This window comes from Magnolia sinica, chromosome 17 (assembly GCF_029962835.1).
Source record: "Magnolia sinica isolate HGM2019 chromosome 17, MsV1, whole genome shotgun sequence".
In the NCBI taxonomy this organism is placed as follows: Eukaryota; Viridiplantae; Streptophyta; class Magnoliopsida; order Magnoliales; family Magnoliaceae; genus Magnolia; species Magnolia sinica.
The window spans coordinates 50786441-50795838 of record NC_080589.1 but is presented as its reverse complement, the minus strand read 5'-3'; positions in this window follow the sequence as shown (position 1 = coordinate 50795838).

The window sequence follows — 9398 nt, the reverse complement described above, 5'->3', positions numbered from 1 at the left end:
ATCTTCTCTCCAATCCAAGCTGTCAAACACATCATAGAGTACAATTCAAACCTTAATTAATCTAAATATGAATACTAGTCCAAATAAGGCTGCCACTACACATGATTTTACTAAGTTGATATCTAATAGGAAATTAGAATGCCTACATTTTCTTGAAAGTAGCATTGTCCACATCTAAAGCGTAATAGGAGTCAGTAACCCACTTAAGGCAGGCTGCAAAACTACAAAAATGGTGGAATCCAAATAGACCCAGATTGAATATAGAATCAAAAGAGCAAGTTTTTTTCTTGTTGCATCTAATGTACTCAACATTCCAAATTGAAATTGCATTACTAACCAGCTGGTCTTGAAATAAATGTAACAACAATTTGAGGATGAAACTTCAAGATTGATTTAAACTAAAAGTTTACAATTCGGCTCAATTAAAGTGCACATCATATACTAAAACGGACATTGTCACTAGTCAAAATGGAAATTCAAACATGGGTGGTTACAATTCTTGCACACGAAAACTACAACCTAATCAAAGATGAAACTGGTCATTACATGCCAAAATGGAAAGCGAATCCTAAGTACTTGAATATTAAGTTAGTAACTGTCATCAGTACTAACTACTAGTCATCAAAGTCAGGCGAAGGAGGGGGCGCTCCCTCCTTCTGGACACAACACAATATCGCTTTAATGGCGCGATACATCTTCTCACCCCTTCCTTCCAATTTCCTCTGGTTTTCTTCTATCTTGTCCATCTGAGCGTTGAGTGCGGCCAGGCCCTCGTGCACACTTGTAGTGGTGAATGGCTCCTCACCAGTCTCTTGGATTTCTTCCTCAGCTCCTTGTTCATTCCGTTCTTCCTCATCCTCTTCTTCTTCTTCTTCTTCTTCTCATCTTCCTCTTCTTCTTCATCCCTAGATTCTTCAATACGAGCCCGGGGCTATTTAGAGCTTATTTCCATACGATTTATGGTATCCCGGTTGATCACCTTAATCGGGTATGGGACCGCGTCCCGATGGTTGAATCTGTATTGACATGCCAACTTACAAATTAGACAGCCAAAAGGAAGTGATAAATTTTCACAGTGTCCTAGTGTGGCCTTCACAATCCGTCTCAGCACAAGAGTGTGGATACACACCTTTTCTCCTTGCCCCACCTGGTAGAGGAATTCTGCCATAAACCGAGAAATTTCAGAAGGGTTGGTGGATCTTAGGTACACGTTATACGTACATATGTAGTGGAGTATGCGTTTAGCAACGGATTTAATCCGTCGCTAACGGAAAAAGTCCGTCACTATCCCGTGTTTATCGAAAATCTGTAGTTCAGCGACGGACCAAAATCCATTGCTAAAATCTGATTTACGATGTATTTGCGACGGATTTTGGTCCGTCGTTAATAGGCGATGGACAAAATTCGTCGCAAAATTTGATTTTGTGACAGTTGTAAATTCCTGCCCAAAACACTAAATGGTGCGCTTTTCAGTTGCTTTTGCGACGGATCATGGTCCGTCGTAAAAGGACTTTTGCAACGAATCATGGTCCATCTTAAAAGGACTTTTGCCTTACCATTAATTTTTTTCATTTTTTTAAGAATATGGTGGAAAATTAAGTTTTTTTTTTTTTTTTTTTTGTAGTCTAATAGTTGTTTTTTAATAGAATTTCGGTGGTTTAATTGTACATATTTATATCTAAGATTATTTTTTAACAATTGATTGAATGCAAAAGGAAAATTTATTCTGTCTTTATATCAAATGAGTGGAATTTTTATTTTTATTTTTAAATTTAAAATTAATATTTAAATGGTTTGCAATATCACATGAAAAAGAATGTTGAGAAGTTAAAAATTTTTAATAATGTTTGAGAAAAAAATTAGATTTTGAATAAATAAAAATCGTAATTTAATAAAAATCTATTTTGTGGTAACAAAAGTTGATAAATTTGAAGAAAAAAAAAAAGCATTTGATTTTGAGAAAAAAATATCCTGAAAAAGAAAATTAAAAATATTTTAAAAATGTGAAATTTTTCATGATGTTGAAAAATGAAAATATTTTAAAAATAAAATGAGAGTTTGAAATTTGAAAATTAAAATAAAATTTCATAATTTAAAAATGTGAATTTTATTTTTTTTTGGAGAAGTTAGAAAGGATTGAAAATTTTCAAATAAAACGCTATTAAAAAATTGATACTTTTACAAAAAACAAACATTTTGAAACGAAAAATAAAGAACTTGAAAAAATTTGTGATTTTGAAAAATAATTACAAATGTTCAAAATTTGAAATTAAAAGAAATAGTTATTTATAAAAACACTGAGATTTTGAAAAAAAAATATCATTTTAAAAAAGAAAATTTGAAAACAACATGATGCTTTTGAAGAAAAAAAAAATCGGCATTTTGGAATTTTTGGGAAAAAAAAAATAAAATTCGTGAAAATTTTAGATATTTTAAAAATAAAAATTTAGAATTTGTATTTTAATTTATTTTTTGAAATATTTTATAATAAAAATGATATTTTGTAAGTTTTCAAAGAAAAATTAAGAGCAAAAAAATATACATTTTGAAAAAAAATGTTATTTTTAAATGGAACTTGAAATTTATTTGTGAAAAAAAAAATTAATAAATTATTAGGCACATCCACTAATTGAAGATTTAATCGTTTTTGGATAATCGAATTAGTCCAGATTGAAGAGTAAATATGTTTAAATCAAATTTCACTCAAATTGTTGATCAATTTTGTATGCCCAATATCTTTCTCACATGTAGTTAGCCTAATTGGGGCGAGTAACTAGTTAAATTGAGGGTATTGATCACTAAAATAGAGTGAATGGACTAGACATATAAAATGGGCTAAATATTGTTGTCAAAATTGTGACCCAACTTATTGACCTTGCGAGAACCTAAGAATTGATGTTAATAAGTTTTGTGGGCCCCATCATGATGTGTGTTGAACATCAACACTGTGCATTTAATGTGCATTATGTTCATCCATTTTTACTGATCATTTTAGGGCTTGATCAAAAAAAGATAGGGATATAAACCTAAGGTGGACCACATCATAGGAAAATAATATTGATTGGATATCCACCATTAAAATCCTCTTCTACAGGTGGGCCCCACTATGATGTACGTGTTTCATCTCTTCCGTTCATCCATTTTTTCAGATTATTTTACAGTTTTATACAAAAATTAGCGGGACATAAATCTCAGGTGTACCACACCACATGAAAACAATGGTGATTGGATATCCACCATTAAAATCTATCTTAAGGCCCATTGTACTTTTTATTTGACATCCAATCTGTTGATTAGGTCATACAGGACCAGATGAAGGGAAAAACCAAAGATCAGCTTGATCCAAAACTTTTATGGCCCCCAAAAGGTTTTTAATGGTCCACGCTCATTCAACACCGTTTCCTGTAATGTGGTCCATTTGAGATTGGGATATACCTCATTTTTGGTCTTATACCATAAAATTTTTTGGAAAAATAGATGGACAGCGTGGATGAAACACGTACGTCATGTTGGGGCCCATAGAGCACCGACCACCAGCCATTGGCTGGTCGCCACTTTTTAATGGGACACGGATTTCCTGCTAAAGCCCTTGGCGTCCTGCACAAGGATGCTAGGTGGGGCCCACCACTATGTGTTTGGAAAATCTACTTCGTTAATCCGTTTTTAGAGATCATTTTAGGACAAGAGACAAAAAATAAGTTGGATCCAAAAATCAAGTGGGTCACACAAGAGGAAACAGTGGGGAAACAAATACCTATAGTTGAAACCTTCTAGACTCCACCTTGATGTTTATATGCCATCCAAACAGTTTATAAGGTCATTAACACTGGGAATAAGTGAAAATACAAAAGAAAGAAAAAAGCCTGAAAATGGCCGTAAGAATGTTTCAACGGTTCTCACTGAATCCCCACTGTTTCATCTCGTGTGGCCCACTTGAGTTTTGGATCCACTTCGTTTTTGGTATCTTTTTCTAAAATGATCTCTATAAACGGATTAATGGAGTAGATTTCCCACAAACATGGTAGTGGGCCCCACCCAGCATCCATACGCAGTAACTTATCTGCGAAAGGCTTTAGCCCAACGCGTACGGAAACGGATGGGCTACTCCCCCGCCACGGCCCCGTGGCTGATGGTCGGTGCTCTGTGGGCCCCACCATGATGTATGTACTTCATCCATTCCGTTCATCCATTTTTACAGATCACTATAGGGCTTGATTCAAAAAATGATAGGAATATAAATCTCAGGTGGAACACACCACAGGAAAACAATAATGATTGGATATCCACCATTAAAATTCTCCTAAGGCCCACTGTATTGTTCATTTGACATCCAATCTCTTGATTAGGTCATAAAGACCCAGATGAAGGGAAAAAGTAAATATCAGCTTGATCGAAAACTTTTATGGCCCCCAAAATGTTTTTAATGGTCAAAATTTATTCAACATTGTTTCCTATAATGTGGTCCACTTGAGATTGCGATATACTTCATTTTTTTAATCATATCATAAAATGATATATAAAAATAGATGGACGGATTGGATGAAACATATCCATCATGGTGGGGCCCATAGAGCCCTCCCCTTTCCAAAGCTTTGTTTACCCTTTTATTTTTCGGTAAAAAAATTGTGAGTTTTGTACAGAATGTAAAATAGTGGTGACTCGTTCATGAAAATGGTGGCAATGATATCAAGTTATCCAGAACATTGAAATAATCCTTCTAGTTGTATTTGTTTAAAATTTATAATTTTCTTATGTAATACGATCTTAACCATCCAGAAAATAGTCCTTCTTGCATGTACGATTGTTAATAGGGTATTTGTTATAAACAGTGGTAAACGCATACTATTTCGTATTTCAAAATTTTATAAAATTCAGAAAAGGATTTGCAAAATAACGAGCGCCTTCCTCTTCTTTCACATTTTCACTCCTTCCTTCGAGCGGCGAGGCGTCTTCTTCCTTCGAGTGGCGCGGCTTCTTCTTCCATCGAGTGGCACTTGGAGACGGCCATTGCACTGACCCCCACCAACAGGATCCACCTATCATAACTGTTGGTGCTTCTACATTTACTACTGGAAAACACACATCTACCTTCCAAAAGGTATGTACGCTCCTGATCCTTTTCTCTGTGGGGACCACTTCTTTTTCTTGGTTGGGATCTTCCGATTGGTGTGTTTTTTCGGTTTGTGGTACATTGTAGAGGGGATTGTTGTTTTGATGGTGTGTATTGGTTTTTCTATTTCTGAATGTGTTTGGCTGATGGGGCTGTGATGGTCCACTGGTGAGCGGGTACCTCTATCTGAACCATCCAAATCCCGATTCAGAGTGGACGATCATAAATACACGATCAGTTGCAGTTGAATGGGTGATTGAGATGAAAAGCAGTTGATCGTCTGGATTTGACAAACATATCTTTGTTAATCAGATGTTAAGGTTTCTTTTTTCTAATGTGGTTGTAAAAATCATTCATCAATATCCATATTCGATGGAGAAAACTACCCAAATTGGATGTGTAGGATCTTACACCCAGATTTTTTGGGGTGTGGTCTATCTTTGGAGAGCGAAATCATAGACTCCACTTTTTAGTCTCAAGGCTCTGGTATAGAACGCATACCTTCAGGCAAGAATAATGCAAGTCCTATGTGGGGAGTTCTATTAATACTCTGGTAGAGTGTGATGGTTCACATGCATGCACTCAAAATTATGGAGTACATGTAAGTAAATCAGATCAAACATTCCCAAGTGGACCCCACTGTTGACTGGGCATGACCCCCAAATCAGATTGACCCAATAATCCTGACCTCTAATTAGTGGAGATCGGAGAATTGGGTGAAATTAGGGAATTTTTTTTCTAGGATCGCGGTTCTTTAACAATCTTAGTGAAGGTACTTCCGAGATTGATGCCTTAGCTCAGAGGGAATTGTTTGTTTGTCCCTCCTCTGTTCTAAACAGGGGTGAAAGTGGGCCCAGTTGGCGCGCTCAGCTGGATTTGGTCTGATGGTGAAATTCCAAGGGCTGAACTTGGGCATGAGTTTTGAGGCCAGAGAACTAAGTCGAAGGGACTGTCATCTTGATGTGCATAAAGGCTTGACATGATAGCCTGTTCGGGCCCGACTCATTTAATGCCATTCGAAGGCATACTCAACTAATGGGCCAGATCGGGATTGCTTGTTGGGCTTGACGTGGACCAGAATGTCTTGCCCACGTGCTAGGCTGGGACCGGCGTTGGCCTGTCCATCTTGGCTCATTTACACCCCTAGTTATAAATGTCAATCTCTTCTTTTTAGTGTGCACGAATTGGGATAGCTCTCGAAGATCTTCCCGAGGTGGGAAGTCAACTGATTCCTGTGAGTTATATAAATTCCTATAACAAATTAAAACTGCTGATAGCCATGTTTTTCTTAGTTTCCAGTCATGCTTTCATCTTATTTTGCTAATTCCCACACGTACCAATGATTCCCACACATCAAGAACATCCAGGCTGCCATCAGATGGGCAAATGAGCGGCTACAATCTTATCATCTGTTGCACATCCACACATGTGCCTGCATTGGCCATGTATGGAATTAGCAAAACAAGTCTGTCATATACGATGTTTGCTGTTATCCCAGGCTGGTACCTCAGCCCGCAAACTCGACATAGGATGATTTTTGGGGCACCTCCTGTCCATTGTTGGATCCCCATTTGAACGAGTTGGATCCTCTTCCCAACCCATTTGAACGAGTTAGATCCTCCGCCCCTCCACGGGATAGGCATTGTGTGTGTTAGTGATGATCAATCACACTAACATTCTATGCATGCACAAGGAAAATGATAAGGGATCCACCTTTCCTTTTCCCAACATTTGAAATCCATACTTGCTTGGGGTATTTTTGCACCTTTTAATACAAGTTGGTTTTACAAACTCAAGTACTTCCATTTACACTTGTCCTTTTGGTGATGCTGTTAACAAAGATAAACTATTGCAAATGGTGAGATTTGGTGCTGAGATGGTTTTCGGTTTAAGGTAGCACTATGAGAAAGTACAAGTTGATTTCCCTAATTTTGATTTTTGAAGATGGGCACTATGAGTTGCTGCTGATGTATTTACTTCTTTCACGAGTTTTGTTTACTGTTTTGTGTGTCTATCATCTATTTGCTTTATTTTCTTTTATAGGGTTTAGAAATCATATCATGACCTTATAATGGTTGAATGTAAACAATGTGTATTGTTGATTTTAAATCTAATGCAATCATTTCTTGGGTAGAGAGATTTCATGGTATGTTTCATCTTTCAGTTTGTACATGAAGTGAGCCAAGCTCCTGTTCATAAGTCAGATTGATTGAATAATTCTGACCTGATTGGGACACTTGTTTGTCAAGTAAGACCATTGGACATATTTCAGTTTTGACTGCCCAATTAGGTTTGTTTTGAATCTTATATATATATATATGTATATTATCACCCTAATTCTAAGTTCACCCCAATTGCAAATTGCACCCTTTAAGTTCCTTTAAGTTTCTTTTTGCCATTTAAGTGTCTGGTCAACAGGAGAAATGTTTCTTCTACTTCTACAGCTCATGATTCCAGCTCATTGCCCATTTGATTGCAAGAAATAACTATTCCAGTTCTGCAGGTTTTTATTCCAGATTACAACGTCTCTGTTGCTGAATTAGTAATACCCGGGAGTGACCTTTCACAACACATCAGGTCTGAGAAGAATGCTTGCAAGACTCTTTTTTATTCATTTGATGGAAGATTGACAATTAGTAGGAACCACCAGTATTTAGCAAATATTTTACCATTTGTTAATTTCCGTGAGGAAAAAAAAAAAAAAAAAAACAACGCATCCTATAATGGAAGGTGTATCCCAGGACTCTTTCTGTTCAGGTGACTCTTATCCATTGCCTTAGTGGATAGAGTTCTCCCCCTTTTACCAAAAAAAAGAAAGAAAAAAAAGAAGAAGAAGCATTGCTTATCAAAAGGGAAAAGGGAAAGAAAATAAAAAATAAAAAGAAGGAAGGACGTATGTTCTCAATCTGCTGTGTTCATTTTCACCAGTAGCCTATCAAAGTGTGGAAATACTTACACTGAGTGAAGTTCCCAAGCTAGTAAACATAATATCTTTCACTTTTAGGAGTACAGTAGCTTCCAAAAGGAACAATTTTGCACATGTTCTCTATGCTTCATGCATTCTTCCTTTGACATGCAGTGTTTTCATAACTGTTTGGCAGTACTGCTGGTCATGAGGCATCAGGCACTGGCAGCATGAAATTTTTGATGAATGGGTGTTTACTCTTAGCTACATCTGATGGTTCCACTATTGAAATCATTGAAGAGATTGGAGAAGATAATATGGTAAGTTCCATGAAATAGACTTGTTAAATCGTTATCTACATGGATATGTCGATGAATGCAGTAGAGGATGGGAATTCCTACTTGTCTTTAAGTATAGATTCTTGCTTCTGTTGTCAATATGAATCATTCTGGAATTCACCTACCTCAAATAGAACTTAGAACTTAGTTAACTTGCTGGACTACTGAGGGCCTTTTAGCTATTTAAGCAGGTATGAGGCCCTTTTGCTCCTATATGTCTTCTATTTGCTTGTTGATGAGAATGTATTTGCATGATATGCATGTGGAATACTGATGAAACCCCAGCTGCCCATGGTTTCCCATAAGGATTATTGTCTCCGATAAGTCTATAACCTATAAAGGGTAACAATCTCAGCCAGTCTCCTTGTCCATGCCCTTAGTCTGTTTTTTTTGTGCATATCTAATGCATAAACCTCTATTAAGGGCAACGGCCATCCAAGATCTGAAGAAGAACAGGATATTGTGGATCTCAATAAACATACTCATTACCCTAGATAACGCCAGAGATGGCATCCAATGTGTTGGTAGCGAGCTGGCAATGATGTGCTGAGGCCGAGTAACCTCAAACTATGACGCTAATCCAAACTACTTTCTATAAACCTTAAATTAGAATATTTATCTTTAAGTAATAGAAATGTGATCACTGGCATTTGATCCATCAATGTACTCTTCCCGGTTTGTTTATAGATTTTATCTCATACTCTTATTTCACATTGTTTAGTTTGTGACAATCAAAACTAGTCAAACTCCTTTTCCAAACCGTTAGGTGACGACGAAGGAATTAAATTAGTAATATGGACTGTCATGAATGCTTCCAAAACACTTGATGTCCTATGGTCTAACTGAGGGTATGGCCCTTGGTAGAGGGGAAAGGTGGATTCATGTAGCCGACCCCAATTAATTGGAGTAAGGCTTAGATGATGATGATGAAAGAATGCTTCCAAAAGATTGCCAATAAACTCTCTTTGGATCCACTATTATAACAATGACAAACTGCTATTCAACTCATTTGTTTCCTCTTGATAATTATTATTATTATTTTTAT